We start from the raw sequence: 8,190 nt of genomic DNA on the forward strand, positions 1-8,190 counted from the left end.
AATCATTAGTACTAATTAAGCAGACTCTTTCGCATTAAAGGTGAATTAAATACACGTGTAGTTTGCGAGCAGCACCCGAGGATATTATCAGCTGGATCGCTCCCAGTATTCGCGATATTTGGTATCAGGCATTTTTTCATCGGCAAAGTTACAGGGTGCAGAACGCGTGTAATTTGACTTTTATTTGCAACGTAATTCGTGTTGGATTTGGGCAAGAAAGTTGGCACGAAGCGACGAGAAATGCGTTCACAGCATGCATGTCCCAGAAGAGCATCATGGACTGGTCGTGTGGTGCTCGTGGTGTCATGGTGCTGGTGGTGCATTAACGAATTCCACTCATGCGAGCAAACGCGTTACCAGTTAAGGTGCGTCGATTTCGTTTCGCTGAAAGACAACGGTCTTCGAGGCGTGAATGTAAATGCGAATGTTTACGCCTCAGGATGTCCCTTCGTGCGACCAAAAATGTGCACGGCGCCCTTTATATTGGAAATGAGTTGTGCTCCAGTTAACGACCACCGAGTTGGAAGCACACCTGGTCTTGACTAATTTTCCAAATGTAATTAAGAATTAACAGTACGAACTATTGAGTGATGGGATCTGTCTTAATTTCATTTCAACAGATCAACCCCGTTCGGCAAAATAAAATGCGCTGATTGATTTTCAAAGCAGTTAATTTAGAAAGTTGTTTCAATTTTTTGAAATTTAAAATTTAGGCAGTTCTAGCTTCGTCCACCAAATATTGTATTATCTATTTAATAACCAGATTCCATGGCGGAACTAACAACGTTGATTTGCCCAAATTATTTTCCGAGTGTACCATTCATTCTGAGTGGGAAGTGCATGTCAATTTTGCACTTTGATATACATCCTATTATAATTTTAGTAGTACTAATCAACGCAAGGAATCGTGAGACAAAGAGGACATATTAGACTCAGGCAATGTGAAAGTTATGATTCATTAACTGGAACATTGTAATACAACATACAGGATAAATTAAGTTATTTCTCTTTTATCTCCGCGGAATTAGTACCACATTTACAGAAAAGGGAAATTATGTCAAATAAAATATGTAATCTCTTCTTCAAAAATCTAAACATTTCTCAGATATACATCGTATTAAACATTTTAAAGCTTTTTATGAAGAAATTTTATTATTTCTTAATTCTTTACAAAAGCCCACACCCAGAAAAAACATTCTCTCAATTTAACAAAATCGTTTTGTTAGCCAAATTTGATCGAGTTCAGAAAATATTTTGGTTAAATGATCAAAATTTTCGTTTAGTTGACCAAATTCTTTTGGTTCAATCAATCCAAGTTTTTGGTTGAATCGCTTTGTTGATTTTAGGAAATATTTTAATACCTTAACAAAAATTTTTTGTTGGATCTACCAAATAATCTAAGAAAGCATTATTTTACTAGAATCAAGAAAAATGTTTGGTTGGTTCAACGAAAATATTTTATTGGAAGCATCTTAAAAGTGACGGACGCTTGCGAACTTGTGCCGATCGCGTACTCCAATTTAAGGGCATGTGATACTTACAGTTTCCCCGGCTTTTTTCCACAAAAATGAAAAGTTTTAAAAACTGAATTCGGAGATGCTATAAAATATCATAACGGACGTTCCCAGACTCTTTTTTAAGGGATAATAACAAAAAAATTTATTGTGCTAAATACAAATTTTATGCATATGTATTATTTTGAGGTTTCATCGCTTTTCATCTCTGCCTTTCCGATAATTTGAAAATTATTTATGAAATAAACTTTTTTGATTGGCTGCAAACAAGGTTAGTTCCGGGAGATTAGTTACTATGTTTATTTGTAAGTCCAAAGTTTTCGGCAAAAATATTGTGTAGTTTGGAAGTAACGCTCGGGTGAATTGTAACACACATAACCTCTAAATATACACGCATGTTGTTAGCAATATAAAAAATTGTTTGATAAAAAAACACAAAGAAAGTGTGTGGGGACGTCCGTTAGCATGTTCGCTATCATTTCCCAAGTCTTTAAGACAAAATATTTATTATTAAGAAAAAAAGCCGGGGGAACCTAAAACTGGTAAAATCGAAAATTTTCTAAGCATCACATGCCCTTAACATGATAGTTCACGACTTCACGTTCGAGAGTTCGTAGCGTCGCGAAAAAAAAGTAAAAATATTTGCATCTCGGTGTACCTTTAAACTCAGAAAAAATGTTGGTTGATTCAAAAACTTTGGTTGGATCAAACAAATAAAAACATTGCTTTATGGTCAATAAAATGTATAGATGGTTCTACCAAAATTGTTGGTAATGAAATTTGATTGAGTGTAATAAATATTTTGGTTGAGCAAAACAAATATTTTGTAAAATACTTTGGCACTTATAAATTTTTAGGTTAGATTGCCTGTACCGGTGTGAAACCTGAGAAGTAAAAGTCGTCCTGATGTTCGAAATGTTCGGTATGCCGTTACAGACCCCAGTTTTTTAAAAACATTGACATTGACACCGGTACATCATCTGTTTCGGTAACTTTAGTGGGGTTAATGGAAGTATTTGGTTGAAACAACTTAATTATTTCGTTACTTTAACCAAATCATTTTCCAATAAATAATGTATTCCGCTCGATACATTTATTTGGCTGAATCAACTAAACATGATTAAATAAATAATTACTTTGAATCTATCAAACTAATTCGTTGTGTTTTTTAAAAATAACCAAAGATTTATTTGCCCTGGCCAAATTTTGTGGTTTCAAACAAAGTAGGTTGGACAAACTGTATTCTTGAATAAGCTCAGTCTTTTCTCTGGGTGTATCAAAACAAGTGCGGAAATAGAATTGATTGGGATGAAGTGATTATATATGAAAAATACGTAAGATTACTAATGGACTCCTTGAGTGTGTGTCTACAAAGGCGTGATTCGTGTTTTTATTTAAAAAAAGAACCAGAACGATTTTTTGAATCACATAAACAAATGATCGAGCACAATTTACATTGCAAATGGATTGCAGAAGATGACATAATTTCATATGGTAAGTCATTTAAATGTACATTGTGGAGGGTCGTTTATGGTTAGATGAACTACAAGTATTGTTTGAATGAGCCAAACTCTTTCTTTAGACTAGCAAAATCACTTCTTTGAATTAACTAAAATATTATCTTGGATCGAACAAAATATTTTCTTGAATTAACGAAAATTTTTACTTGAACCAAATAAAATATTAGCTTGTACCAACGAAAAGATATGGTATAATCAACCAAATTTGACTAACCAAACAATGACTTGAATTTTATATTTTGAATAAAATAATAAGATATGCAAATTAATTTTTTATTTGAATATATTTTATTAGATTTTAACTTTATTTTAAATCAAATCAAATTTATATAAATCAAACAAAAACAATGTTTAAGTTAAGCAAATTTTGACTGGGCCCTATTTTAAAAAAATAATGTACTTAAATACAGTACATAATACGAAAAATTGTTTAATTTTATACAATTTTGTTTTAGAGCATTTTAAAACATTTCAGTATACTCTAAAAAAATTCACCTTTGCGCATTTAAAGTTTAAAAAGAGAAATTAAATTATATAGGGTAGCGTGGGGCAATGTAGGCATAGGAGATAAGATGAGCCACTCAATTTTCTCGTAGGCTATAATTTTGTTTGTAACTGTCCTTTGTACTAATATCAGAAAGAATGTTACCAAACTTCTTTTAAAAATATGTTTTGCTTAATTTGATTTTGATAGCTTATTTATTACATTTTAAGTTTTCAACAAAACTATGTTCGACAATAGTGAAAAAGAAATAGGAGAAATTTGGATTTTACTTATAAGTTTCATACGGTCATATGCAATTTTTCATCGTATCAGATAGGGCTGTGGCCAGCCGTAGGACCCGACGCCCCCCACCCGAAATTCCGCGAATCCTAAAATTTTCCTATAGATGTGAAAAAATCTAAATTATAATTACGTCTTGGGCCCTCCCCTAACCAAATTTCTGTCTACGAGCCTGGTATCAGATTTTGCAATGTCTTGATCATGGTCAACGTACAAAAAAATAATCTAGTCAACAAAAATACTCAAAAAACAGTATTTCAGCCTCAATAAAAATCTACATAAGAAAATAATATGAGTTTCCGACAACCAGAAGAGAAGCACTCTTTTCTGGAATATTTATGAAGTAACTTTGCTAAAAAAAACTTATTAAAAGATATTAAAGTAAGAACATGTTTTAATTAAAAGCATATATAAAATTAAAATTATTATTTGAAACAATTTTCAAAATTAAAAAAGTTATAAAAAAAATTAATTAAAAATGCATATATGAAAAACAGAACCATATGAAGTGGTTTGTAGAATTTTAGGAGTTTTTTTTACTGTAGAATTGAACTTTTACTGAAACAATGTACACAGCAAAGCTGGAAAATTGTTGTATTTAATTCTGTAAAACAATTATTGAATCAATTGGTGTAAAGTCGCTTTTCTAATGAATATATTTGAAGTCAATTATAGGGTAGAGATCAGGGTTAAGAATACAATCATTTTAACGTAAAATACTTTATATATATATATATATATTAAATATGTGTAAGGTATATGTTTTCATCTCATATAATATATTCTAATATGATAATACTTTAACTTTTGAATAACATATACCAAATCATTTCATTAAGTGGCTCATTCTGCCCAAGTACATTGCTCATCCCGACATTGCTAATCACAGTTACTAATCGCGCACATACGTTTTTAGTGACTTTTATATTCGTAAAATTATTTTTAACTCTGTTTATAGAATGTGCATAGAAAATCATTTTCAGAAAAATAAATATCACATTTTAAATACCGGTGTGAAAAAAACAACTATGTCCATGCCCCACACTATCCTATTTTAAATCGCGTTTTCATGGTTTTGATTTTCACCCAACTTTCTTTTTACTTATAATTATATAAACGTATGCCAAAATATTTAGGAAATTTGTTCATTTAAGGCTCTGCTCTTATCATCATTAACACTAGCAATTAGCATACGCAAAAGTATAGAAATAGTTATAAGCTATACAAATATATGTTAATTGCTTCCATTATAGTTCTCTAAAATTTCAAACAGCGACTTCTAACATTCTTCTTAATAGCCATATCTGTTCATTTCCACATTTTGTACCTCACACCGACTCGACACTTCATATCAGTTTCACGCTCATGTAAAAAAGTTAAACACGGAGTCGTGATTGTTTCTTGAAGGATAATAGGATGTTAGATAAATGTTTTGAGATTCGACGAATAGAAACGCATATCTCGGTTGAGTAGTAGGTAAGTGCGTAGCAAGTAGCGACAATGTCCTTATTTTCGTGTCTGCAGGTGCCGCAAGTGCCACTCGTTAGGGCTTCTTCGAAACGAGTCTGACTGGTCAGATGCCTCGCTTAGTGCAAACATGGCTCCCGCGCGCGTGACTAGAACGTTTGTCTAAGAATGAAGTATAGAAAAGTAAGCGAGACTTGATAGCTAATACGGAACAAATTCGATGTATTGCCTGTAATTATGATTCAAGAAACCCAACCTAGAATATGATAGCATCTTCCGTTTGCATGACCATAGTTTAGTGCTCCTAAAAGTCCATTAAAACCTTGCTCATATGTTTTTATTATTTATAAAAGCTGAATAATTTCTATATTTGTGTTACTCCTAGATTAAAATAATAAGGACTTGTCATACAGTTCCAAAAATTAATCACCTAGTCGTAAATTGATCTGGCTTATTAAGCGGGCTAATTTTACTGCTAGTCATAAAATAAGAGTCTTAATAAGAAAAGAACTCAGTAAATTCCTGGAAAATAATATCACAAATATACAGTTTAGTTTAGGAAAAATATTTGAGATTTTTAATTTCCGCAATATATTTTGTGTACAGGATTTTATGTAAAGGTTTTAAGTAAAAAACGTCTATTAAATCTCAAGGATTCTAAAATCAAAAAGAATTAAATTTCAGAGCGTTGATATGTAGGATTAATGCAAAGAAAATAAGCGTTATGTATATTTCTGGCCGGCAGCGCATTTTTAAATCATTTTGAACATGGGCACTCCTTAAAAGACGCTCGCCATTCATTTTTTGACGCAATTCTTTCATCTTTCTGTCACCAAAATACCATGATGTTTTTCGGTGCGGAACAGATTTGTCGAGTAACAATGGTCTGCTACTCAAAAAGATCAAATGCGATTTCGTCTCTCTTGGGATCGTAATTATAATTAATTGGTCAACCGTCGGAAATATGCCAAGAGCAAAGCATTTCAGAATTATGCTTCAGCTAATTTAATTAACCTTCCGGAAAAGAAGGCACAATATACAAACTACAAATGTACCAGTTAATTAGATAAAAATAGATTTGAATAAGATGAATGCTGCCAGTTACCCATGTGTCTTACTCTTCGAGTGCATTTCTTAGTTGATGATCAACTCAGTTGCTTACATTGTACAAATAATAAATCATTTCGCCAAAGATTTGTTGAGAGTGAGACTGTTTTCCGTTGAGCCGTAAACGACGGCACTTATAGTAAGTGCTGTTTTCCTTTGTGCCATAACTTATTCCAATTATAAAGAAAGAGGAGAATATAGTTCATTGTTTATTTTTTTCAGTAGCGGTAGTCAAGATAAATATCCAGATAAATAAGTCTATACACTGTTCAGTGAGAGAATGATCGACAGGGCGCAGTTTTTTTTCACAAAAAGGTGGAGTAAATCCCGTAAAGAGTGTGTTTAACAAATATTAAACAGGCATTAGAAGTTTTTTCTATTGCTATAAATCTAAGAATGATGACGTTTGGGAAAAAGAGAGGTCAGGCACTTAAAACTCAGGCCCTTCGCAGCAAGGTTTCCGAAGATTTTAAATCTCTAAGGCTAAGCCACGCCTTTATGACAGTTTTTGCGCGAACTGGACGAAAATTTGTCGTTCCTCTCGATCATTCTCTCACTGGACAGAGTATGGTGGTTTGCATACAAAATTAGCATATCTAAATAAAATAAAAATTATTAGACTTGTCCATCAATATAGATTTTAATGACAGTGATTATTAAATTATTCAGTTTAAATCAAAACGTTTGAAATGAAATTATGCTCTTTGTAGATCTGACATTATATAATTTTGATATACTCATCTTTTTTTTGCATGTGTATAAAGTAAAGGTTTGGAAAAAAGATGAAAATCATTGTAATCAGTATTTTATATATTAGTTTCATTGAGATAATTAAGCATGTAATCGAGTAGGTCATCAATATCTAATTACTCTATAAAGTCTTTATATCTGAATTTAGAAGAGTAAATTAGATAAATAGATATGCATATGAAAATTGGATTAGGCAAACTTATCCTTATTTTGATGTGAGCTATTCAACCGGTTTGTACAATAATAGCAATATATATCGCTATTATTGTGTTAATAACATTTATTTTTCGTTCAACATTCTATATGAGTGCATTGATATCCATAGAAACAGAGGATGATGCAACATTGCAACAGTGTATTTTTTGTCTTAATATTTGATAAGCTGTTGTTAGATTAGCGTATTAACACCTAGTTGGTGTTTTTTAACTAACAGAAAACTGATTATACTCTGATTTATAACTAACATTAGGTCCAAGAAGGAACAAACAAGAATCCGATACAGTTTTATTTAACAAAGAAGATCAGATGTAAAGTAAAATATGCTTACTTCAATTTTATTTGTCCATCTTATTATATCTTGTATTATCCTCTTTCAAACACTTATCTTTTTTTTGACTGATATTCAGTTTCATAAAATAGACAAATGCCTTTCTCCGAAATATTAATTGAGGTCACCATAATTGACTCAACAACTCATCATTAAGATGATTCTAATTGAGTTTTTTAACAGAAGATATGGACTATACAATGTGAAGTGTAGTCAATGGCAAAAAACTTAACTCAATTTTTGACTAATTATCGATTAACTCGAGGATTTGATACATATTAATTAGAGAGTGACACAAAACATATAGATCATTATATTTCTTCTTTGGATTTAAGGTTTAAGAAACTGTTCTTATCAATGCAAATTCTTAAACACATGTAAATAAGTATAAATACAAATCGGATCAATTTTGATGGAATAATACACGAAAAATGTAAGATGTGATTAAAAATAATTCCATTGCTAAAAAGCAGTAAGAATTAACTGACTGTTGGGCTAAAC

At 31.5% G+C, this 8,190-nt stretch overlaps 1 protein-coding gene across 1 annotated transcript in view; it reads right to left on the reverse strand.

Moving 5' to 3' along the window:
* The window catches only part of LOC117168360 (muscle segmentation homeobox-like), a 44,974-nt gene that overhangs the window by 34,439 nt on the left and 2,345 nt on the right, over positions 1–8,190 (reverse strand). The window lies entirely within an intron of this gene.

The sequence above is a fragment of the Belonocnema kinseyi genome, chromosome 2 (genome assembly GCF_010883055.1).
Source record: "Belonocnema kinseyi isolate 2016_QV_RU_SX_M_011 chromosome 2, B_treatae_v1, whole genome shotgun sequence".
Taxonomy (NCBI): domain Eukaryota; kingdom Metazoa; phylum Arthropoda; class Insecta; order Hymenoptera; family Cynipidae; genus Belonocnema; species Belonocnema kinseyi.